The sequence below is a fragment of the Pinus tabuliformis genome, chromosome 9 (genome assembly GCF_031772625.1).
Source record: "Pinus tabuliformis cultivar Carrire ecotype Pingquan chromosome 9, CPIR1, whole genome shotgun sequence".
In the NCBI taxonomy this organism is placed as follows: domain Eukaryota; kingdom Viridiplantae; phylum Streptophyta; class Pinopsida; order Pinales; family Pinaceae; genus Pinus; species Pinus tabuliformis.
Genome location: NC_142307.1, coordinates 76556860 through 76584407, shown reverse-complemented (window position 1 = coordinate 76584407; position 27548 = coordinate 76556860). Strand labels below are relative to the sequence as shown.

Below are 27548 nucleotides of genomic sequence, written 5' to 3'. Positions count from 1 at the left end.
TCTAATTCTCTAGTTGTAAACCTCTACTTGTCCATTGGCTTGAGGGTGATAGGAAGTAGATTTTATGTGTTTGATATGATGTTGCCTTAATAGATTCTCGATCAGATGTGATGTGAATTGAGTTCCCTAATTGGTGACTATCTCTCTGGGGTACCCAAATTTGTAGAACACATTCTCCCTTAAGAACTCATCCACTTTCTCTTATGTTTCTACCTTGACAACCTTTGTCTCAACCCACTTTGTCAAATAATCAGTGCAAACAATGATGTACTTTTTATGCCCTAATGGTGGATCAATTGGCCCAATGAAATCCATGCCCCACTTGTCAAATTGCTCAAAATCCACCTGGGTTTGTAGGGGCATTTCATCCTTGGGGGTAGGTTTCCCCATTCTCTGGAACTGATCACATCTGTTGGTATACCTTCTTGCATCTTTATGGAGAGTGGGTCAATAATAGCCAGCTTGTAGAGATTTGAAATTTGTTCTCTTGGCACAAAATGACCTCCACAACACCCATCATGATAGAATGAGAGAATTTCAAAGACTTCTTGCTCCCTGACACATCTCCTTAATATTTGATTTGGTCCCAACTTGACGAGATTTCCCCAATCCATGTGAAAGGAGCGCTCTTCCTTACAATTCGTCTCTTCTCCCTATATGACAAATTTGGAGGAAATATTGCAGCCACTAGGTAGTTTTCTATGTCAGAAAACCATGGGGAGAGCACTTAGATAGAAAATAAGTTCTCGTCTAGGCATTGATCATCGACCATCCCTTCATCACTTGTAGGAAAAGCAAGTCTAGACAAAAAATGTGCAACTACATTTTCTTTTCCTAGCTTGTTGACGCAGTCCAATCCCTGCGATACCCAGAATCACAATCTATTCATGCACACAACGAATACATCAAAACTGTCCATATAAAATTTCAGATTGCTGACAATTGCATACACTTCAATTTGCGGAAGTATGTGATATTGATTCACAATTTCAACAGTCAGTAGTTTCAACTCCTCTCAAAAACTCTGGTTCAAACTACAATTCAGCAATCAACACACCTTTAATCGGAAACCATAATGTAATTGCCAACACCCATATATAAATTTAAATGCAACACCCTTCTATTGATCGGACTGAATATCAATTACATTTTAATTCCCACACCCATCCAGTTTTGGAAATCATCAATAATTGCGCACCCATTAACTTACCATTCGCTCTGTCAACATCCACACATCGACCTTTGGTTCATCTTCATCGTTCTCTGGCTCCGCGCAGAAACAGAGTTCTGTAAATTCACCACAGAATCGAAATGGTCTTCCTGCATTCGACCTCTATAAATTCGATTCAAGATTGATCCCTTCCACCGATTCTAAAAATCGATTGCTCCAAGGCTTTCTGCGCATATATCAGTCAACCAAATGAACGCGGGGTTGCCAGACTCAAACTTAAAACCATGTCGGAGTAGAGTCTCCTTCAGAACCATGTAATTGGTAATGCCACCATTGTGAACAACCAAAAACTCATTTTCTTTTCCAGAAGACTGTGGGTAGCCGTTTCTAGGAGAATTATTTTCATTGGGTGTGGTACAAGCTATAATGCTGCCTTGGCAACTAGATCGATTGTTGAGGAGCTTTCTGGTGTCCCCGTGACAATGGAGCTTGCAAGCGATTTACTAGATAGACAAGGACCAATTTATAGAGAAGATACCACAGTATTTGTCAGTCAATCAGGAGAAACAGCAGATACTCTGCTGGCATTAGAATATGCTTTGAGAAAAGGAGCATTGTGTGTTGGAATTACAAATACTGTGGGTAGTGCCATAGCAAGGAAAACACACTGCGGTGTTCATATCAATGCTGGGTGTGAGATTGGTGTTGCTAGTACTAAGGCTTACACAAGTCAGATAGCAGTAATTGCTATGTTGGCCCTGGCTGTTGGAGAGGATTCAATTTCGAGTCAATCACGTAGAGAGGCAATATTAGATGGACTTTTTGACTTGCCAAACAAAGTCAGAGAGGTATTGAAGCTGGATGGTGAAATGAAGGAGCTTGCGATGCTATTGATGGGTGAGCAGTCACTGCTAATGTTTGGCCGTGGATATAACTATGCCACAGCATTTGGAGGGTGCCTTGAAAGTCAAAGAAGTGGCGCTTATGCACAGTGAAGGAATTCTTGCTAGTGAAATGAAGCATGGCCCTCTAGCACTTGTCGATGAGACACTTCCGATAATTGTGATCGCGACACATGATAATTGTTTCAGCAAGCAGCAATCGGTAATTCAACACACTTCAAGCGATTTTTACACACGGAAAAGCAAATACATCCATTCTCACGAATTCATCATATATACAAACACTAATCTTATTCATATCAGAGTAACAAACAGAGTTTCGCCTTTGCTTCTATTACATAGAAATAAACTCTGTATCTAATTTAACTTACACAGTCTCCTCTAAAATCTGAGCTTTTCGCTCCACACTCAAAACTATACACACACCAGTATCGCTCTTCTCCTCCCAGCGACACACAAACTCTCATCAATCTAAAAAGAAATCCCCTGAGTTCATTACAATTTTCCTCTATTTATTCTCCTAAATTATCTAACAGAGTTTCCTATTTTTCCAAGAAAGAACAGAATTCTTCTATTCCGTTGTTTTCCAAGCACACCTAGACTAACAGCTCTATCTCAAAATCCAAAATAAGCTAATCTCCTATTTATTACAATAACAAATTATTTGAGGAATCCAACCTCCTCAGTAAATTGTTTTTTGACCAACAGTAAATAAATTTCACTGGATTTAACCACAACATGTGGACAAATCTCCACATTGCTGGCTGGGTCTAGATGCTCCTGCATCAGACTCCCAAAGTTTAAATTAACCATGATCTCCTGATCATGCATTTCTAGTTTGAGTCCTCCTGGATCCCATACTTGATTTGATAGCCTGTTCTTGATTACTGCTGCCGTTGTTTGTCCTTCAAGTCTCTGTCCACTATGTGATAATGCATCACTATCTGCTGCTGTCCTTTCCACACATATTGCTGCTGTTTTTCTCACTTTAATTTGCAATTCTTCATTCCTGGTTGACTCCCTCATCAAAAGATTCGGCTTATACAAATCTGCTATCTCATCTGGAAGTTCTCTCAAAAGTTCTGTATCATCTTTACTAACTGCGTTGTTCGCAATATTTGTCTTTAATCCTCCTGCACTTTGGCTTTCTTCAATATCAATGATCTTCAATGACTCAGTGTATCCTTTGAATTCAACAATTCTTTTGCCATCCTCCTTAGTCTGCATATGACTATGAGTAGTCTTTTCTTCAACAGTCTTCAATAACTGTTTGTCTTTCTTCAAGTTTATGTGACCTGCAAACACACAACAACCTTTAGTTTTCAAAATACAATACCTTCCATTTTCTTTTGATGCTTCAAGCACCAATCCTCCATTATAATTCTTTTTTATTTCAGCGGATCCTTTTTTCTGTGACCCCATTTCTCTGAGTCTTTCTTTCTTCAACAAATCAATATGAATTTGCCCAAGTTTCCTGAACTTATTCATCAGCTTGCCATTCCACCTCCGTTGCAATAGCTTCCACTTCACCCTTTTCTTCAGTCTCCATTTGTATCTTCGATCTTCATTTATCTTTCTTTGTACTACCAGACCAATTTCTGGTTTTTCATTCTGCTGCCAGATTCTATACTTCTGCAATTTGATGCCTTCCATAAATTCACTCTCATGTAGCTGATCATTCCTTCCAAATTCCTGGTTACTTCCATATCCATCTTGCTGAGTTAATATTTTTGTCTCCTTCACGCCTCGGAGGATGTAACTTTCTTGCTGCTCTTGATCTTTCATCTCACCTTCAAATAATCGTTGCTCAATTTCTCTGATTTCAGCATCATATTTATTAATGCTGTCTTCCACACCTTTTCCTCCGTCAGGTTCTGTAAGCTTCATTTCTCCTTTAGGTTCCTCGAGTAATCTCTCCAAGAATTCTATTTCCTTATGAAATCTCTCCAGCAGATCATCATAATTTCCATTCTCAGCTTCATTCTTTTCTTGGCAATCCCCCTGAGTTGACCTGTTTTCTACATCATCATATTGCAAGTATCTTTCATTAATTCCATTAAACAAATTCATTGGTTTACCTTTTTGTAGTCCCACTATGGAATTGTCTTTAGACTGCTGGTCTATATCAACCTCATCTGACTGTTTCATACCAAACAGGATTTCATCTATGAACTCCTTCTGTTTCAATAGATCAACGCCTTCTTCCTCTAAAAGGGATTCACCATCATACTTTACCTCAAGATCTACATTCCTGGTGACAACTTCATCAGGCTGTCCATCACCCTCTGCACTTCCTGCAAACATACACAAACTATAAGAATCAAAATCACAAGGCTTCATTGCCTCATCCACTTCCTTTGTCAACATATCCTCAAATTGTTCTGAATTCAGCCAGTAGTCCAGAAGACCTTCAGCTAACCTCTCATTATCTTCTTCTCCCAACATTTCACCTTGTTCTGGTTTGCAAATGGAGACTTCCAATTCTACCTTTGCTTCTCTAAGTTTCTCTGATTCCTCTTGAGCACTCAATATCTGCTCAATCTTTCTCAATTCTTCTACTATCTCTGACTTCACTTGCTGATTTCTCTTTTCTCGTAGCCTTGGCCACTTTACTCGTTTCCTCATGGTCCAAACACTTTTCTGCAGCATCTTCATCAATATTCCAATCTGGAAATCTATCTCAGCTTTCTCTCGGTCAAACTCTTTTTGACTCATCTTCATGCCACTTGCTTTGGCATCTTCCCTTCTGCTGTGGCTTCCTTGTGAACTTCCGCTATGACTATCTGTAGTCATTTTCTGCTCCTCTCTTTCCATGAGCTCCTTACACCTCTGCAACAAGCCTCTGCAACAGTAAGTCCTTCTTACTGCAATCTTACCTCACTGAGCTTTCCTTACTCAGTCTTTTGGTAAGCATGATCCCCTATCTGGAATCTTCTCCTGAGCAACACCTTTGCTCTTCTAGGCTTCTGCAATCTCTCACTCTCTCTTTCGAAGACACTTCAATTGTCCTCTCTGTCCAATCTCTTGTTGGAATCTTCAGGTTCACTGCCACTTCTGCTTTTAAGAACACATCTGGTTCTTCTCTCACGGCTTCCCTTGATTTATCGTGCTGCAGTCTTCACTCCTTCTAATGTTGTCATCGTGTTTTGAATGCATTTCCTCACTGCTGCAATCTGATACTAAACTTCGTTCAGAAAACAAACTTATACAATTTCAACAGAGCCAAGCTCTGATACCAAAAATTGACGCAGTCCAATCCCTGCGATACCCAGAATCACAATCTATTCATGCACACAATGAATACATAAAAACTGTCCATATAAAATTTCAGATTGCTGACAATTGCATACACTTCAATTTGCGGAAGTATGTGATATTGATTCACAATTTCAACAGTCAGTAGTTTCAACTCCTCTCAAAAACTCTGGTTCAAACTACAATTCAGCGATCAACACACCTTTAATCAGAAACCATAAGGTAATTGCCAACACCCATATATAAATTTAAATGCAACACCCTTCTATTGATCGGACTGAATATCAATTACATTTTAATTCCCACACCCATCCAGTTTTGGAAATCATCAATAATTGTGCACCCATTAACTTACCATTCGCTCTGTCAACATCCACACATCGACCTTTGGTTCATCTTCATCGTTCTCTGGCTCCGCGCAAAAACAGAGTTCTGTAAATTCACCACAGAATCGAAATGGTCTTCCTGCATTCAACCTCTATAAATTCGATTCAAGATTGATCCCTTCCACCCATTCTACAAATCAATTGCTCCAAGGCTTTCTGCGCATATATCAGTCAACCAAATGAACGCGGGGTTGCAAGACTCAAACTTAAAACCATGTCGGAGTAGAGTCTCCTTCAGAACCATGTAATTGGTAATGCCACCATTGTGAACAACCAAAAACTCATTTTCTTTTCCAGAAGACTGTGGGTGGCCGTTTCTAGGAGAATTATTTTCATTGGGTGTGGTACAAGCTATAATGCTGCCTTGGCAACTAGATCGATTGTTGAGGAGCTTTCTGGTGTCCCCGTGACAATGGAGCTTGCAAGTGATTTACTAGATAGACAAGGACCAATTTATAGAGAAGATACCACAGTATTTGTCAGTCAATCAGGAGAAACAGCAGATACTCTGCTGGCATTAGAATATGCTTTGAGAAAAGGAGCATTGTGTGTTGGAATTACAAATACTGTGGGTAGTGCCATAGCAAGGAAAACACACTGCGGTGTTCATATCAATGCTGGGTGTGAGATTGGTGTTGCTAGTACTAATACTTACACAAGTCAGATAGCAGTAATTGCTATGTTGGCCCTGGATGTTGAAGAGGATTCAATTCCGAGTCAATCACGTAGAGAGGCAATATTAGATGGACTTTTTGACTTGCCAAAAAAAGTCAGAGAGGTATTGAAGCTGGATGGTGAAATGAAGGAGCTTGCGATGCTATTGATGGGTGAGCAGTCACTGCTAATGTTTGGCCGTGGATATAACTATGCCACAACATTTGGAGGGTGCCTTGAAAGTCAAAGAAGTGGTGCTTATGCACAGTGAAGGAATTCTTGCTAGTGAAATGAAGCATGGCCCTCTAGCACTTGTCGATGAGACACTTCCGATAATTGTGATCGCGACACATGATAATTGTTTTAGCAAGCAGCAATCGGTAATTCAACACACTTCAAGCGATTTTTACACACGGAAAAGCAAATACATCCATTCTCACGAATTCATCATATATACAAACACTAATCTTATTCATATCAGAGTAACAAACAGAGTTTCGCCTTTGTTTCTATTACATAGAAATAAACTCTGTATCTAATTTACCTTACACAGTCTCCTCTAAAATCTGAGCTTTTCGCTCCACACTCAAAACTATACACACACCAGTATCGCTCTTCTCCTCCTCCCCGCGACACACAAACTCTCATCAATCTAAAAATAAATCCCCCTGATTTCATTACAATTTTCCTCTATTTATTCTCCTAAATTATCTAACAGAGTTTCCTATTTTTCCAAGAAAGAACAGAATTCTTCTATTCCGTTGTTTTCCAAGCACACCTAGACTAATAGCTCTATCTCAAAATCCAAAATAAGCTAATCTCCTATTTATTACAATAACAAATTATTTGAGGAATCCAACCTCCTCAGTAAATTGTTTTTTTTTTACCAACAGTAAATAAATTTCACTAGATTTAACCACAACATGTGGACAAATCTCCACATTGCTGGCTGGGTCTAGATGCTCCTGCATCACTTTTCAATGATAGTTAAATCAAAATTTTGTAACAATAGAAACCATCTAATGATTCTAGAATTCACATAAGGATTTTTCATCAAGTATTTAATAGTTGCATGGTTAGTATGCATAAATGTTTGGTATCTAGTGATGTAGTGTCTGAATTTTTTCAAAGAGTGTATGACAACTAGGAGTTCTTTCTCAGTTATAGTGTAGTTCAATTCAGCCTTAGACAGATTTTTACTAACAAAATAAATGGCATAAGATAACTTACCATCTATTTGTCCTAATGTTTCCCCCACAAATTTTTTAGATGGATCAGTATGGATATGGAAAGTCAGAGCCCAATTTGGTCCTCTAAGTATTGGTGCAGTGGTTAATTTCTCTTTCAAGATCTCAAAGGCCTCTTGGCAGTTATATGTCTAGTAGAATTCTGAGTCCTTGGCCAACAAAGCAAACAATGGTGAAGCCACTTTGCTGAAGTCTTTGATAAACCTCCTATAGTATCCATCTAAGCCCAAGAAACTCCTAACATCCCTCTTCGTTTGAGGAACAGGGATGCTTTTTATGATGGCAGTTTTGTTTGGGTCCACTTGTATTCCCTCTTGAGATACTGAATGGTCAAGCACAGTCCTTTCATTAATTAAGAATTCACACTTCTTAGGGCTGAGCTAGATGTTCATTTCAATGCATTTATTCATGACTTTCTCTGGGTTAGAGAAAGCCTCTAGGAAGTCACACCCATAGGGAGTGAAATCATCCATGTAGATCTCTACAGAGTCATTGACCAACATCTCAACAAAGATGCTCAGAACTTCCCTTTGAAAAGTGGCAGGGGCAGTACATAAACCAAAAGGAAGTACCATATAAGAAAAGGTACCCCAAGGATAGCTCAATGTATTTTTTTCTTGATCCATAGGGTTGATCTGGATCTGATTGTAACCACTAAATCTATCTTGGAAACAAAAGAACTTCTTCCCTACAAGACCAACTAAAACTTGATCAATGAAAGGTAAAAGGAAATGGTATTTCTTTATGGCTTTGTTCAGTTCTCTCTAATCCACACAGATCCTCCACTTCCCATTCTTCTTTGGGACCAAAACTAGAGGGGACACCCACTCACTATCTGAGATGGAGTATATGAACCTTGCATCCAAAAACTTTTGAAACTCTTCCTTTACTATGTACTTAAGGGCTAGGTTCATTCTCCTCTGAGGTTGGTGCATAGGTTTGCATCCCTCCTTGATGTAGATGTGATGAGTACAAACCGAAGGATGCACCCCTTTCATTTCTTTATAGCTCCAAGAAAAAGAATCTAAGTGTTCTCTCAACATTTTGCACAACTTCTCTTCTTGGTTGGTTGAGAGAGAGGGGTTAATCTTCAAGGTTCTAGATGGATTGAATTCTACAACTTTGACAAGAGTAGGACTTGGGTCAATTAGGCATAACTCTGTCTAAGGATTACCCTCATATTATTTCACAAGCTCAACTGGAGGCATGGTATTGGGGGGTTGGTTCTAGAGGATTTGATCAATGAGGTCATCTTCATAAGGTTTACCTCATCTTATAGAAACATATAGGGTACAAATTGGATGGGATGTTGTATGACACACTTCATATTCCTCCTTATCTTCTAACCATAGGGGTAACTCATGCTCAGTGGATGGCTAACCAAGGGGTTACAATACCAACTGTTGGATAAATTCCCATTCTTAATGGTCAAGTTCTAGACCCTACAACTTATGTAAGCATTAGTAGTCGCTAGCCATAGTCTTCCCAGGAAGATAGGATAACCATTGAATTTGGTTTTGGGCTGGAGAACCAAGAATTTAGTAGGATACTGTCAGGAGTAAATAAAGACCATTACATCCTCAACAACTTCCTCCTGAACCGCCATGAATCTATTTGCAAGTTGCAACACTGTAATGGTCTTTCTCAAGGATCCTTTTATGTTTAGTTTTAGCATGCTTTATTTATTCATCACATTGATGGCAACCACAATATCAATCAAGGTGTGAGGGATAATGATGCCATCAATGTGCACATCTACAATAGGACTTCCAGGGTCAAAATATTTTGGCCAAATCACTCTCCCCAACATTAAATCAGATAATTTCCAAATAACATTGATGATGCGGGTGTCTATTTTTCTCCTCTCTGGTGTTTGAAATGTTTCTATTTGATAAGATTATTGTAGATGGTAACATCCTTAATATCTTGGAGGAGGGGTTTTTTAACACAAATTCTTCAATTCTCCCAAAAGTGCAGTCTCTTCAGGGATGTTCTAGTTATAATGGATCAATCTCTCAGGAAAAGGAGGTGGATTTACTTGAGTGATACGCTCTCCCTTTTCCTCTTCAAACTCCTCAGATGGATATGGAGGTTGGTTATATGGAAGCACTCTTCCAGACCTAAGGTTGATTTCTTGAATCTCCACAACATAGGCAGGGTAAGATGTCTCTCCACTGTAGACCTATTGTGCTTGCTTGTTATTCAGGTTTAGATTGGGTTGGGTAGGAATATGATGTTTCTTGGGTGGAGTAGGATGAGTGAGTTATGGTTGAGATGGAGATGGAGGTAGTAAAGAAGGAGGTTGGTTGAGTTGAGACCTCCACCCTTATGATGGGTTATTCCACTGAGGATGTGGAGAAGCATATGGTTGAAATGGTTGATTGACAGGTTGGGGAGGATATTGAGGTGTATAATTTCAAGAAGGAGGTGTGGACCATGATGGATGAGTGGAAGTGTACCAAGGCAGAAAGGGTGCATTCTGGTTGGGATGGTATTAAGAGTAGGATGCACCTTGCATGCCCTACTGGTATGGCCAAGGTCCTTAAGGCCTCCTTTGATTGATAAAACATAGTTTCTTAGACCCATCTTCTTCCCCTTGGTATACATCTTTCAATCCAAACAAAAAAGGACACTTATCTGTGGCATGGTTTTCTTCACAGACTCAGCAGACCTCTATGACATTTAATGTACATTCATTTATAGGGTGCCTTCTAGTGCATTTAGGGAAAAAAATAGCTAAGTCCATATAAGCTTCCTCTTGTATCCTCTTGATCTGCATGGTATCCATTTGCAAAGAAAAGGCATGCAACATTTCAATTTTAAAGTCCTTCAACTTGTTTCCAATTTCATTCTTGATGGATGTTTTGGAGGGAGAGGAATTGACCAAAGCTTGACTAACCCTACCCTTCTTCCTAGCAACCCTAGAATGGTTTTTGAACATTGTTTTGATGTCTTCATAAGATAACTGATAGATATCTCCCCCAGACAACATGTTGAGGGTTTCCATCATGTCCTCCCTGATCCCTTAGAGAAGAACTAACTTAAGTGATTCAAGATTAAGGGTGCCTAAGGCCCTCGTATAACTAAGTTGGAATCTTTCCTCATAGTCCTCTAGGGATACATCATGTCCAAGAGTCATTCTAAGGATTTCTTCTTTGGTTTATTTGGACCTACAGTAGTCCATGTACTTGTTGTTAAAGGCTTGTTGCATTTGAGCCCATGTAGTGATGTTATCCCCAAGTAGACCCATAAAGCAGCAAATGTTGCATCCTTAAGGGTAAATGGGAATAACTTCAGCTTTTGGTCATGAGAGGTATAATTATAGGTCCTACAGAAGATAACAAATTCAAACATAAAAGTATCAAGGTCCTCAAAGGTTAATCCATGGCTGTGAGGATAGACAATAGGGCTTATAATCTTCATTCTAGCCTCTCCATTAGTTTCTCTGATAGGGAAAACCTCCTAATTCCTGTTTTTAGACATGGTTTAGGTAGGTGAAATGTGTTCTTCTTCTTCCCCAATAAGTTCTTAAAAAATATCAAGTTGTTCACTTAAGGGGTCTTCTAACTCTCGTGCAGTTAGAGAGGGAAGTTGGCAGTCACTAAAGAAGAGTGAATATTGACTATTTGATGGTGTGGAGGTGTTTGGTAAGACTTTTCCTTGAGTATCTGTATTCCTACGAGGCATGATTTTTTTTCTTTTATGTGATTTTTTAAAAACTGAATGCAAAACAGAAAGAAATGCTTAAGAATCAATATCATCTACCTAGACACCTCCCCAGAAGCAGCGCCAAAAAGTGGTGAGCCCTAGTATTGCACCAAGAGTGCTACAACTTCTAGAGGCTCCTCAACTTTATTTGTCAACCTGGGGTTCGTACAAACTTCAAGGCGACAGTTTTGTATACACAATAGATGGAATTATACTCATGCCACCCTCATCTAGGTCATGTTAGTGTTAGTATCTGCATACTTCCATCAGGGATCAAAATTCACTCTTTGCGTTTTAATTTTAGGAGTCCCATACTGAAATTTTTTGCATCATTCCATTAGGTCATGATATACTGATCCATTTATGGTTATTTTACCTTCAGCTCTTCCCTCGTAGACTATACTTGTTTTCCTTCTTCAGATTGTCTTCAGTGATGTTTCATAATTAATCTATAGTTCATTTCATTAGGTCATAGGGCATGATTTCATTAGGTCTAGGGTTTCATCACCAAGGTCAAGAAACTGATTTCAAAGTGTAAATAAAGGTAAGAAAAGGTATGAGGATGATCAATAAATCATGCATGGTGGCTTCAAAGTCATAGATACTGAAATTATTATCTTTTAACTTAATGTAATTTTCAACTCAAAAACGTGTTTTTGAGGTGAAAACATAGTGTTTTAGTTTATTTGTATTTCATATGTAATTTTAAGTTCCTATATGTAATAAGTGATCCCAGCTACATTAGATCATTTCTCCTTACTGCAAGACAAACAAGCATTGTAAAATTCAAGTCAAGATTGAGCATTCATCCACCTGTCAACAAGAAAATAGTCAGAAAATCAAGAACAATGACAAGAAAGGGTGAAAAGGTGAAAGTGACAAAACATTAGCAAAGGGGGTTTTGAGGAGAAAAAAATAAATTCAAGCATGTATAAAGGTCTTCTTGCCTTCATATCTCCTTTATTTCCATTTAACCTCCCGTTGAGCAAACCCTAGCAGAAGTTTTTCCGATTTAAGGGTCGAAATCAACAGAAACAACTTAGCGCTATGCATTTCCTTTTGGCACTGTGCACTCCCTCTATGCATTGCGCATTTGACCAGTTTCATTCATATTTGCTCTTTTACATTCCTAACATCTTCTCAGCTTTAAGCAGGTAGGTAAAACATCATTTTCCCTCTCCTCAAAGTTATTTCCTCAATGTTTGAAGAGTGAAATCAAGATTGGTGTTAGTTTCATTTGCAAAACCCTAGTTTTTCTCTTAGCCCTAATTTTCGCAAGAAATCTTATCATTTTCCATAAGATACTTGATGAATTCCCTATATTCCTCTTCAAAAACATCTATCCCTACACCCACCAGACTTCCATCTACCTTTCCCTTTTCATTTTCCTTCCCAAACACTTCCATTCCGCTACCATTTACTTAGGGTGTCATAACAAAGACACCATGGCTGATGCAGAATATAGGCCACACAGTGAAGAAGAGAGATCAAACAGAGAGAGAAACATACAGTAGAGAAGGCCTCATAAAGGAGGGAAAATTCTCAGGTTTGAACCCATAGATCTCAAAGAGATCCTAGCATCTCCTATGATAGTGACAACCTTCAAATGGTTAGGGTGTTTTGAGTTTTGTGAGCAGGTTCAAGCAGTCCAGTACCACCCTGATTTGACTAGGCTTTCATAAATAAAATTCAAGTCACTCTTGCAAGCATAACTTTCACATTGTCTGCTGCCATCATATTAGCTGCCACTGGGATTCTAGAAGTTGGGGAAAAATGGTTCAAGCAGGGTGAGATAGAAGCATGTTTTTATGAACCATACCTCAAACTTAGTTACAGAAGTCAAAGAAAAGGCTACTTCCCTTTCTCATATCTCCTTGACAGATATACGCCTATGATGAAGATTGTAATGAAATATTTTTCATGTGAGGGTAGGTTCTCTAGGGTCTATTCCTACCACATCCGGTTACTTATGCATTTCACTAGGGTTAAAATGCTCAATATACCCTACTATCTTTTCAGGAGTGTGGAGAAGATGGCTTACATTGCCCAGAGAACAGAACACAAAGATCAAATGAAGATTTTATTTCACCATTCCCTCATAAAGATCATATTTCTTTATCACCTTAAAGATCTTAACATTGCTTGGAGTACATTTATAGCTAATCCCATTTTCACTCAAGCTTCCACTCAAGACATTCCATCATCATCTCATCCACAATCCTCCATCCCTTCATCTCAGCCCATGCATTATTCATCCTCCTTTGATGAGTCAGTCATACCATCACCTCCATTATCACCACTCCATGGACTTGTTCTTTCATATGACAGAAAAGGGGATAGTGGCAAAGGACAAAGTGATCAAGGTCAAAGCAGCAAGACAAGAAGGGCTAATTTAGGTACTTTGGTGCACACTTATCAAAGAGGAAATAGGCAAGTGTTTGCCCCAGAGATTGTGGTAGGGGCCTTTCTCTCTTCATCAGCAAAGCAGGTACACAAAGGAAAGGGGAAAATGGCTGGAACAGAAATGCAAAAATAGGAAAAAGACCCCCATGAAACTGAGCAGGATTTTGATTTAGTAGGCTTAGATGAGGAAGATGGGATGACAAACACCAAAATGATATTCAAAGAGAAATATGCATTGATAGGTGGGTTACAAGTGAATATACAAAGAGAAAATTACATCATATCTTATTATGAACAGGAAAATAAGCAAATGGAGACCAAGCAAGAGCTTATGGAAGTTCAGCTCATCAAAGCTAAAAGGGAAGCTGAAAAGTTTAAAGTCCAACTTAAGGAATCCTATGGTGAATATGGTGATCCCATGGAGGAAAACGTTCCCATGAGGACACCTAGGACTAGAGGCCTAAAGCAAGCTTTGAAGCTTGAAAGAGAAAAGGAAGCTCAACTTGCCAGCCAACTCACCTTAAATGAACAATTTGGCATAATGATGAATGAGAATAGGGAATATTGGCTTGAGAGGGCTAACAAACATCTTGAGGACCTATTAGCTAAAGCCAATAGAAACACAGAAGTTCAAAGAAAAATGGCTAAATATAATGCCATGAGAAACAAAATTGCTAGAGCCAAGCTCAAAAGGGCTCATGCAAAAATTGAGGCCTTAACTCATCAAAAGGAGAAGGATAAGCCTGACCTGTTGGAGGATACTTATCCCCATGCTTAGTCAGCTTCAACATCACCTATGTCATCCATTTTTGAAGACCTTGAACTCAGTTTTGGCTTTTGGCATTTCCTGTTTTTTCCAGGCAATTTTTATATAAGTTTTTTAGCCAAACGCGCAGCTCCCTAGGCACTGCACACTTTTTGGAGGAATTATTTGGAGGAATGGCCACCACCATTAGATTCAAAAGGCCCAAGATAGTTAGGAAAACCATGTTTCCAACTTTGGAAGGCAAAACTAGTTGGTGAAAATGGCAAAAAACTAGAAAAAAATCACATTTCTGCCTTATTTTTGGACTAGGCGTTGTGCGTTTGACCAGTCTTGGGAGAATCCATTTTTTGAGGATAAAATCAATTTAATTTTGAAATTTGAAGGTAGATCTAGAAACTAGACATGATAATCTTTCCAACAATATATCCTGGGCTCAATTTAGACACCAGGAAGGCAGTCAAAAAACTCACCTTGAAGATGGCGTTGCGCATTTCCTTCGGGCACTACGCATTTGACACTGGCACTGCACACTTGACAGGCAACTAGTTCTTTCACTATTTCTTTGGTTTTTCACTTTTCACCTCTGGGATTTTGGTTTTTCACTGATGTAATTCATGATGATGATGTAATTAAAGTATATTTTTTGTTACCTAGGGTAGATACATCAGATGAATGGCCTAAGTGGCATGTAATGAGTCAATTTGCTTTATATAAGAATGAGTGAGTTTGACCACCCTAGTCTTTAGTGTTGAGAATGAAACAAGATGATGGAGCTTAGTGGAAGGGAGTCACCTTCACTAAGTGGGCCCGTAGGCAAATTATGGCGCAAAGTCTATTTTTAGACATATGGATCATGGTCTATGAGTTGCAGGATGCTGTTTATGGATGATTGGTCATGTTGGGAAAAATAGATGGACTTCTATTTTTGGATCATAGCAGGAGTGATCAAAGTCTATTTTTAGACTGCTAGTCAAAAATAGAAAAGTCAAATATTATTGTCTCATAATAATATTTAGATTGTAAACTTTATCTTATTCTCTTAGAGCACTTCAGTTTCAGCTACAGATGTGGCACATGCAGCTGTCAGAAGGAAATACGCTTTTCTTATGAGTCAGTTGAGCTATTGCATGCAGGACATCAGTTAGAACTCATGCATGTGAGTTCTGTGCAGTAGATTGTGGAGTTGATGCAGTTGTGTTCAGTTTGACTTAGTTGAACTAGTTGTATTCAGTCTAACTGGAGAATACACTAGTCATGAGTTGTGTGAATTGTTTGTTAATTAATTCACTAATTATTAACTCATAATGCAACTGTAGAATACATCAGTTAAATCAGTTGCATGTCAGTGCATGTACAGTTCAGTGGAGACAAGTGTTAGAGGTTGAGATTGTTATCAGTTGTGACTATAGTTGTGCATGAGATCTTGCACAAGCAATGTATTGAGTATGCCCATGATAATTGCGCTACATATGCCCAGTAGAATAGCCTGTGCTCATGTGATTTCCAGTGTGAGTGATTTTCACAAGGCAAATAGGATTTTAGATCAGCCATTCATCATTCATTCTCTTGTAGGGTTGTGCAGTGGAGGCAGGCAAACAGTGGAGGAGATTTGAGGCATCAGATCTGAGCTAGTTTGTGTGTAACAGGTGGAGATAGTGTTGGATACTTGAGAGGAGTATTGTACTATGTATTGTTACATGTTCTCAATCATTAATATACAGATATTGTGGGGTTTTCAGCTATAAGCTTTTCCCGGGTTACATACTGTGTTAATGTGTGCATGCGATTGATGTTTCATTGTTTTTGATGTTGCTAAATTGATGATCAACGTAGAGGAGGTTATGTATTATGCATGTATTCCGCAATAGTGTATAATCAGGATAATCTCTGTTGAATATGTGTTTATTATTCAAAATTTGTACATGGTATTGGAGCAGAGTTGATCATCAAATCTATTATTCAGAAAGTGTTTACATTTTATTTCTTCAAGCAAAGTCTGTAATCGGGCCAGGTAGCCTCTGGATTCATCCTTCTTTTGGAAGGTGATATATCTGGTGAATGCCCATACAGTCGATCTCTGTACAGGAAATACTTTGTTCTCATGAATTTTAGATTAGAAGCGGTTGAGTTTTTTGAGCTGGTGGAATTCGAATTTGCAACAGTGTTTTCTTGGTGTCAAAGTTGAAATGTCTTTCAACGGATTGCGGTTGGAGTATGCCCTTGAGGGTAGCTCGAACTATATTGCATCAAAGGACATGATGGAGGCAGTGTTAGATGATAATGGGCTGAAGGAGTTCATAGATGCGGATGTCCCAAAACCTATTGATGCTGCTCAGGTTGGGGATTGGCAAAAGAAGGCAGCAAAGTGTCGAAGGATTCTATTGGAGGGCGTGAAGGATCACATTGTGTCCAGCCTGCATGGAAAGGATTCTCCATACTTGATGTGGAAAGCATTGATAGATCTATTCTAAAGCAAGAGCGACTAGAGGAATCAGGATAAACTCAGAAACATTAAGTGTGAGAATGGAGACAGTATGCCCAGGTATCTCACAAAGTTCACCCAATGCCGAGATGAGCTAGGAAGTGTGGGGGTGACTGTCGATGATGAGGACTTGGTGAGCTTGGCTCTCCTTGGTCTTTCGAAGAGTTGGCAGTCCTATCAGGACTCTGTCAATGGTCGGGAGAAATTGCCAGGATGGGAGAGACTTTGGTCAGATCTTGTGCAGGAGGAGATCAGACGGAGCACCAGAGGCAGTTCTTCATGCATGCATGATGAGGAGAACTGTGCCTTAGCGAGTAAAGCGAAGAAGGGGAAGGAGAAGGTTTCTCTTTCCGAATCCAGTTCTTCCAATGATGGGAAGAAGTTTGACAAATCGAAAGTGAGATGCTTTCGTTGTCATGAGTTGGGTCATTATGCTACTAATTTCCCAAAGAAGAAATCCAAGAAGGGATCCGGGGAAGGATCTGAAGGTGAGGCGCTTGCTTCACAGTTTGAGTTGGATTTCACACTCTTCGCATGCATGGTTTCATCCATGGTGGGAAGTGGTTGGGTTCTTAACAGTGGAGCTTCTTTCCACATGATCGGTGACAAAAGTTTGTTCAGTACGGGAGAAAGATCTCCAAATACTCATAGCGATGGGTAATGATGAGAAGTATAGTGTCTCAGGTGTAGGCTGTTGGGTCCCTATAATACTAGTGATTACCCCATTACTATTGTATTTATACCCCTTATTAATATTTTTGTGCCCCTATTTCCCCCATATTGTTATTATTGTGCCCCATAGAATCCCTCTATTCTTATTTTTGTGGCTTTATATTATTATTGTTAGGTCGGTTGGATTATATTGTGACTCCTTAGACTCCTATATATAGAAAGGAGGTTTTGTCATTTGAATCATCCAAGAATTGTTCATTTATGTAATGTAGAGGAGGTTTCCCCCTCGAAGAGGCTGAATTATAAGGCGTTGATCTATCTTTTCTATCTTTTCTTGAGCTGGTTTCATAACATTTGGTATCAGAGCTTTGGATTCTAGGGTTTCGCTGCTCCAAACAGGTCATAGTGGAATTTTCACTATAACTTTTTTTCTGTGACATTTCAGAAGTAGCAAAAAAAACCCATTTGAGAAGAAATCACACTGAACCTTGGGTCCGAATTTCAGAGCTTGTCGCATGATATTTGTGGAGATATGATCTAAGGAAGTTGGTCTTTTTGCAGACTCTTGAATTACATTCAAAACAGGTGACCTGGGGAAAATCGTCATAACTTTCTCTCTGGGGATCGGATTGAAATTTTGTAAGAAGGTACAAAAATAGGATGGATTTTAGTTTCTTTTATGCATGTTTCCGATCCAAAGGTCGAAAGAGTGACTCGTGGCACGTCGTACAAGTTCGCTCTACTCAACTAGTCTATAAGCAAGTCACTGTGGGAGATTTCACATAACTCTTTCTTGGAGAATCCAATTTGGGTCAGACTTGTGGCATTGGAAAGAGGACACAGAGGGATACTACAGCTCACAAATTTAGAACTATATGATTGGAAAGTACAGAGATACATTAGCGGCAATATCGAGCTCCTACAAAGTGAAAAAAGGTGTGTAGATTTTCTTAAATTTTTGCTTAAGCTTGGTTTGAAAATTTATATTGAAGGAATTCAAAGGGCATAGTAGAGCATTATTATCGGTAACGGATGCCCTGAGGAAAGAAAATGCAAACACCTAGTAAGGAACCTGAAAGCTCTAGCATGACTCAGGAAGAAGAGGAAGAAATGCAACATGATATATCAAAATTACAAGACCAAGTGCAACAACTGTCCCTTGCACAAAAAGGAACAAAATCTAAGATGGATGGTTTAAAGAAAGATGTAGAAGCTAAGATGGATGGTTTAAAGAAAGGTGTAGAAGCTAAGATGGACTGTTTAAAGAAAGGCGTAGAAGCTAATATGATTGACGTGGAAGCTAAGATGGATGATTTGAAGATAGATTTGAAGACAGACATGGACGAATTGAAGATAAATATGAATAAGTTGCTATAAGAAATGGTCCCTAAGGGTGAAAGGGTACTAAAGGAAACTCATGATGAGAACAAAAGAAATTTTAATCATTATCCCATAGATGCTAATGTTGGATCGAAGACTCACCATATTCCAAAAATCGATATGAGGAAGTTTGATGGCAAGGATCCTGCCACATGGATATTACAGATGGAGCAATTCTTCGATCTCAATAATGTGCAAAACACACAAAAGGTACGTATGGCAACTTTATATTTGGAACCAAATCAGTTTGTATGGTATCAATGGATTTTCTCTTGTAAACCATTTATCACTTGGGCAATTTTTATAGAAGAATTGATAGCACATTATGAGGATACAAAAAGAAACACTTTTTTTAGCCAATTGATAAGTCTCAAACAAAAGGGTTCAATAATGGAGCACATTGCGGAGTTCCAAAAATTGAACATAAGGGTAAAATATATTCCAGAGGAGCATAGGATTGATGTGTTCATAGGGTCTTTAAAGGATAATATCCAACATGATGTTCGCCTTTGGGAACCTGATTCATTAGAGAAGGCATTCAAGTTAGCAAGAAAATGGAAAGCAAAATTATGGCAACCAGGAAGCTTACCACTCACAACTATAAAGACAGAAGTGTTGTTGCCCCTAGTCTTCCACAACCTATAAGGTTGACACCACAACAATTGGAAGAAAAAAGAGCAAAAGGGCTTTGTTACAGTTGTGATAGCAAATACACTAAAGGTCATAAGTGTGTTGAGAAGAAATTATTCTACATAGATTGTGAAGAGGAAGAAGAAAAGGAGCAAGAAAAGTCAAAAGAAGAGGATATACTCCAGGAACAAAGCCTAGATGAAGAACAAATAAATCCAACCATATCTTGTAATGCATTGGCGGGAATTACCACTCCTCAAACCATCAAGATAGAAGGACAAATCAAGAAGAAAAAGGTAATAGTGTTGATTGATTCAGGAAGCACCCACAATTTATTCATTGTAAGGTAGCAAAAGAATTGAATTGCTTCCTATATCCAGCACCAGAGTGCCAAGTGATGATTGCAAATGGAGGAACAATAAATTGCTCTGGAAAGTGCCATAATATCAAGCTATCCATGGGAGAATATGTATTGACTAGCCCAATGCTTTCCATTCCAATGGGAGGTGCTGATGTTGTACTAGGAGTCCAATGGCTACAATCCCTGGGTACAATAGCTTTTAATTTTCAAGAACTTTTCATCAAATTTTCTATGGAAGGAAAGGATGTTGAATTAAGGGGTATTGCAGGGAAACCAGGAAAGATAATCAACTCTAATAGTATGACAAAGCTTCTAAAAAAGGAGCAAAGAGGTGTAATTGCACAATTATGCTCGTTAGATGTTTCCACATCAGAATCATCTATTTCTCCATATCTCCAAAAAATCCTGGACAATCATTCCAAGGTATTTGAGACTCCCAAAGGTCTCCCACCTATGCATGATCATGATCATGCTATTCATTTGATTCCAGGAAGTGTTCCTCCAAACATCAGGTCGTACAGATATCCCTATGTCCAAAAGAGTGAAATTGAACATATGGTTGCAGAAATGATAGAGGTTGGTATAATTCAACCGAGTCAAAGTTCTTTCTCTGCTCTAGTAGTATTGGTGCACAAGAAGGATGGATCATGGCGCATGTGTCGGGATTATAGGGAGCTCAACAAGCTCACTATTAAAGATAAGTTCCCCATTCCTGCCATTGATGAATTACTGGATGAATTGCATGGATCAATTTACTTTACCAAGTTGGATCTTCGTTCAGGATATCATCAAATCAGAATGAAGACTGAAGACATTCCGAAAATAGCATTTAGAACTCATGAGGGTCATTATGAATTTTTGGTCATGCCTTTTGGCCTTACCAATGCACCTTCAACATTTCAAGGTTTGATGAATTCAATTTTCAAACCATTCCTTAGAAAATTTGTGTTAGTATTTTTTGATGATATACTAATCTACAACAAGTCTTGGAAGGATCATGTTGAACATGTTGACAAGGTGCTACAACTATTGAAGGAGAAACAATTATATGCAAAAAGATCCAAATGTTTCTTTGGAGTCCAGGAGGTGGAATATTTGGGCCATATTGTATCTCATGAAGGAGTTAAGGTAGACCGTAGCAAAATTAAAGCCATTAAGGAATGGAAAATCCCCACATCCATAAAGCATCTGCGAGGATTTCTCGGGTTGACAGGGTATTATCGCAAGCTTGTTAAGAATTATGGGAGAATAGCAGCACCTCTAACATCATTATTGAAGAAAGATGCATTTCCATGGACTCCGGAAGCAACTAAGGCCTTTGAACATCTTAAAGAGGCAATGTGCCAAGCACCGGTCTTAGCTACACCGGACTTCACAAAAACCTTTATTATGGAATGTGATGCTTCAGGAAATGGAATTGGTGTTGTTCTAATGCAAGATGAAAGACCCATTGCTTTTGAAAGTCGTCCAATCAAGGGAAAGTTTTTAAACAAATCTATTTATGAGAAGGAAATGTTGGCAATACTCCATGCACTTAAGAAATGGCGACCCTACCTAATGGGTAGACACATCAAGGTAAAAACGGATCATGATAGCCTTAAATACTTTTTACAACAAATATTATCCTCTGAAGAGCAACAAAAGTGGGTCACAAAGATGTTGGGTTATGACTTTGAAATCATCTACAAAAAAGGGAAGCAAAATGTGGTGGTAGATGCACTCTCAAGAAAGGATGAGGATGTGGAACTATTGTTGTGCGCCATTTCTATTAACCAACCAGATTGGGTAAACGAAGCAAGGGAGGAATGGAAGAATGATGAAGAAATGTGGGCACTTATTCGAAAGTTACAACAAGATTCCAGTACGTCTGGTACATTTATCTGGCAAAATGATTCGTTATGGTACAAAGATTGCTTATACCTCTGTAAGAATTCCCAGCTAAAACAAAACATTCTTATGGAATTGCACACTTCTCCCTTAGGAGGGCACTCAGGATTTTTAAAAACTTACCACAGGGTTAACAAGGAATTTTTTTGGGATGGCCTTAAATCAGATATTCAAAAGTTTGTGGTTGAATGTTTGGTTTTCCAACAAAATAAAGTTGAAGCAATTAAGACACCGGGTCTATTACAACCTTTATCCATTCCAAGCCAACGTTGGGAGGAGGTTTCAATGGATTTTATCACAGGTTTACCCAAGTCTGAGGGAAAGAGTGTCATCATGGTGGTAGTTGACAGATTTACTAAGTATGCACACTTTTGTGCATTATCACATCCATTTAAAGCCAGTACAGTTTCTACTGCATTTATGGAAACAATTAAAAAGCTACATGGAAACCCAAAGATTATTGTAAGTGACAAAGATCCCATTTTCACTGGAAATTTTTGGACAGAATTATTTTCTTGTCTTGGTACTCAGTTAGCTCATAGCTCATCTTATCATCCTCAATCTGATGGGCAAACCGAGATAGTAAAAAAATGTTTGGAAGGATATCTTCGTTGCTTTGTATCTGATAAACAGACACAATGGGTCAAATGGTTGCCTCTGGCTGAATGGTGGTATAACAATTCCTTCCATACAGCAACAAAAATGACCCCATTTATGGCACTTTATGGGTATCAACCACCATCCATCACATCATATTTAAGAGAAAATTCTAAGGTTCAGGTAGTGGAACATCACATCGAACATCAACAACAAGTCCTCCAACTCTTAAAGGATAACCTCATTTTGGCACAGAATAGAATGAAACAACAAGCAGATCAACATCGCAGTGAAAGAAGTTTTGATGTAGGTGATTGGGTATTCCTACAGCTACAACCATATAAGAAAATGTCCCTCAAGCAAGCTAAGAAGGATAAAAATTATCACCAAAGTATTATGGTCCGTACAAGGTGTTGCAAAAGATTGGTACTATGGCATACAAATTGGAGCTTCCTGCAGCTTCTCGATTGCACCCAGTTTTCCATGTTTCATGTTTAAAGAAGGTTATAGGCGACAAGCTCCCAGTTCAAATAATATTGCCAGAACTTGACGAGGAAGGAAAAATTATATTGGAACGGGAAGCAGTCACAGAAACAAGAACTCGACAGCTATGTAATCGTTCAATTTCAGAGTATCTTATCAAGTGGAAGAACTTATCCGTTGAAGATTCCACTTGGGAGGATGAGAATTTTATGCAGAAGTATCTAGAACTACTCAAGCGGTTAGGACAACACTTTTTTGAAGGAGAGGAGCATGTTGGGTCCCTATAATACTAGTGATTACCCCATTACTACTGTAGTTATACCCCTTATTAATATTGTTGTGCCCCTATTGCCCCCATATTGTTATTACTGTGCCCCATAGAATCCCTCTATTGTTATTTTTGTGGCTTTATATTATTATTGTTAGGTCGGTTGGATTATATTGTGACTCCTTAGACTCCTTTGGGAGTGCTTTTTGTTCCAAGTGTTGTTGGAGCAAGTGGAGCGGAGAATCATGTTGCATGTAGAACATTCCAGAGTTGCAAGATAGGGGTTGCTGATAATCCATATCTTGTTGAGAGGAAATGTTGAGAATGCAACAAGATGATGGAGCTTAGTGGAAAGGAGTCACCTTCACTAAGTGGGCCTGCAGGCAAATTATGGCGCAAAGTCTATTTTTAGACTATGTCTATTTTTAGACATATGGATCATGGTCTATGAGTTGCAGGATGTTGTTGATGGATGATTGGTCATGTTGGGAAAAATAGATTGACTTCTATTTTTGGATCACAGCAGGAGTGATCAGAGTCTATTTTTAGACTGCTAGTCAAAAATAGAAAAGTCAAATATTATTGTCTCATATTAATATTTAGACTATAAAATTTATCTTATTCTCTTGGAGCACTTCAGTTTGAGCTACAGATGTGGCACATGCAGCTGTCAGAAGGAAATACACTTTTCTTATGAGTCAGTAGAGCTATTGCATGCAAGACATCAGTTAGAACTCATGCATGTGAGTTCTGTGGAGTTGATGGAGTTGTGTTAAGTTTGACTTAGTTGAACTAGTTGTATTCAGTCTAACTGGAGAATACACTAGTGATGAGTTGTGTGAATTGATTGTTAATTAATTCACTAATTATTAACTCATAATGCAACTGTAGAATACATCAGTTAACTCAGTTGCATGTCAGTGCATATATAGTTCAGTGGAGACAAGTGTTAGAGGTTTAGATTGCTATCAGTTGTGACTATAGTTGTGCATGAGATTTTGCACAAGCAATGTATTGAGTATGCCCATGATAATTGCAAAACATATGCCCAATAGAATAGCCTGTGCTCACATGATTTCCAGTGTGAGTGATTTTCACAAGGTAAATATGAGTTTGGATCAGACATTCATCATTCATTCTCTTGCAGGGTTGTGCAGTGGAGGCAAGCAAACAGTGGAGGAGATTTGAGGCATCAGATCTGAGCTAGTTTGTGTGTAACAAGTGGAGATAGTGTTGGATACTTGAGAGGAGTATTGTACTATGTATTGTTACATGTTCTCAATCATTAATATACAGATAGTGTGGGGTTTTCAGCTGTAAGCTTTCCCCGGGTTACATACTGTGTTAATGTGTGCATGCGATTGATGTTTCATTGTTTTTGATGTTGCTAAATTGATGATCAACATAGAGGAGGTTATGTATTATGCATGTATTCCGCAAAAGTGTATAATCGGGATAATCTCTGTTGAATATGTGTTTATCATTCGAAATTTCCACATTTAGCTATCAGTTCAGTATTGTGTGCAACTGCTCCTCCTCTCATGGAATTTGAACCCTGAGTCTAGGATTAGTTGTTTTGAGGCCTATATCATGTATTTTCTTAGTTATTATGTGGGTTGGACTTAGTTGGATGCTCAGAGCTTGATTGTACATCATTGTAAGTAGTTTGGCAAGGCGATTAATAAGATTTGCAACTATTTTTATGGGATCCCTATGGTATGGATTTTTAGTATAGTTTCTTCTTTTGTGATCATTTGTTTGCATGTTTTATGTATGCCATCATTCATTTCATTGCTTCCAGTTGAATGTTTTCAAGTTTGATTGGTAGAATCAATTGTATCATTGCTCTGCCTTGGGAAATCAGTCAACATTTCATGTTTTCTACTGTTTAAGAAGGATCCATGATTTCCACATGCCCCTCTTAGCTCCTCATCAGTCTTAAACACCTCACATCATCAAGCCTAAAGTTCTAAAGCCTATGCCTACCTTGCCCCATAGAACACCCTGCATTTCTGACCTAATTTCCTAGACCTAAACTGCCCAGCTCCTCCTGATCCGACAAAACACCAAAAAAATTCAATCAAAACATTTGAGCTATTATACCCAGCCTAAAATCCTTTACCTGATCCAGTCATCTTGACTGAGATCCTTTCAGAGAGAGTCCTCTCCCGGCCTAGTAAGGCTAGCTACTAGGCTAAACCTGGTTTGTGGTTACCCTGGCATTGCCTCCCTTCAGCCTAAGGTCAATCTAGGTGATAACAATTCATTTGATCATTAGGGCTCCAAGACCATTCTTCTACTGAATTAGGGTGAATTAACTACTAAAAGTGAAATTCAAAATCTAGCCCTAGTATAGAAAAAGTAAATGCTTTTCAAATCTAACTTGTAAATTCTATCAACTTGTAAATTCTACTAAATCAAGTCATGAAAGAACATAAGAGTTATGTTACCTGCAGAAATGAAATTACATTAATTTCAATCAACCATCTAGCTATCAATTTCATTTAAAACAAAAAATTATTCTACCAATTCACAACTAAGTATTTCATGCATCATCTATCTAATTCACACTTTCATATGAAGTAATGTATTATTTTCCAAATCTGTGATGAAGAAATTAATGTTATTTTCTCTTGCATTGCAGGAAAAGGAATGGAGGAAATGGCCTAGGTGGTACCTCTAATCATTAAGTTCAATATGGGGGGTCAAAATACTTCTCAACTAAGTCATCCTGGAATTACAGGTCACAGCAAGGGAAAACAGGCTACTACAGGCATTCTACAAGAAGTTGCTACAAGATCCCTATATTACTACAAGAAGGCTTCTAAGAGGGTTTGGAAGGTAATGATGATGGGATCAAGGGATGGAAAGATGAGTGAAGGTTGTGGTGGATGGATGGAAGGTGACCAACACCCATAGCCAAACTCAACACTTCAGGAAAGCCAATTTTGGACTAAGGGGTTTCTCACGGTGACCTAAAAAACAAAGATGAAGAACGGTGGTTGGGATTCATCAAAAGAGAGTGGAGAAGTCCTAGGTGGAGACGGTGAAAATGTACCTTTCCTTCAGGTACAAAAATCTTGCAACATCACATGCACCTTCTCTTCTTTTCATTTACAAAATATTATAACCAATGGTGGATGAGATGAGTTGAATTTGGAAACTATCTAACTGATGCTAAAAACTTTGATCTATTCAATGAATTAACTTCTAAGCTACAACAATAATGTGTAAAAAAAGATAACTAATGCAGAACTTTTTCTAAGAAATCATAAACAAGAAATCATCACATAGTCTTTTTGGGTTATGATTGTATAGTCGTCTAATCAGGATCCCATGAGAGAGATGAGATAGAGGCAATAATCAAAGACGTTTTGAGGAATTATATTCTACTAAAATGTAGCAACTAATAAAACATTCTAATATAAAATAAATATCAATAAATAAGAGGGACTGTTGAGTTATGAAATGGGTATGTATTTACTCTTAACTCCATCACCTTTTTCCTCTTTTATTATCTCTTTCATATGTTGATACGCTAACATATGGATGGATTATGATAAGAAATAGATGAACTACTCTCAGTCAAGATTTAGCCATCGTAACTAACCTTTACTCCTTTTTATGTAGATAAACGACAAAAGGAACAGTTTTTGTTCCCTAGCGACGGAACAACATAAACCAACAAAGGTAGAATGTGGCGAGTTGGTTCAGTCAGGTCAAAGGACGAATCAGGAGGATCAACACCAAATATGATGGGTGTCTGAAGATAGCATTCAGTTGTGATTCCCTTAGGATCAGGAGATCCTGAGGGATCGCATTTATCTTTTACCTCTTTTTGACTATAAAAGCAAAAGATTGTAGGAGGGAAGGTGATCGATCTATGTTATTTCAAATTGTAATTTTAATTTACAGACTCGTGCTATTGAAGAACAAGACCGTATTGTATTGCTACTTAAGTTCAATGATTAATATATAATTGACATTATTTGCGACGTAGAATATGGGATTAGGGATCTTACGGATAATATCAAGGACACTATTAGGCAGGAATGTGCTGTCGTCCTTAGAAAGGTTGAGCCCCCTCGGAAGAACCTCAGCAATGAGGAATTCTCTGCCCTGAAATCCTTAAATCAGAATGAAGATATTGTCGTTCTGAAGGCTGATAAAGGAGGGGCTACGGTTATCCTTAACAAAGATGATTACCGTAAGAAGATGTTAGATCATCTTCACAATAGTGGCAGTTATAAAAAACTGCCCAAGAACCCTCTGAAGAAGATTTCTAGGACAGTGGCT

The 27548-nt window shown here is 38.5% G+C and overlaps 2 pseudogenes; both read left to right on the top strand.

Moving 5' to 3' along the window:
• Positions 1–1653: 1653 nt before the first annotated feature.
• Positions 1654–2166, top strand: LOC149147187 (glutamine--fructose-6-phosphate aminotransferase [isomerizing] 1 pseudogene; annotated as a pseudogene).
• A 3960-nt stretch (positions 2167–6126) lies between these two features.
• LOC149147186 (glutamine--fructose-6-phosphate aminotransferase [isomerizing] 1 pseudogene) lies at positions 6127–6639 on the top strand (annotated as a pseudogene).
• Positions 6640–27548: the final 20909 nt, after the last annotated feature.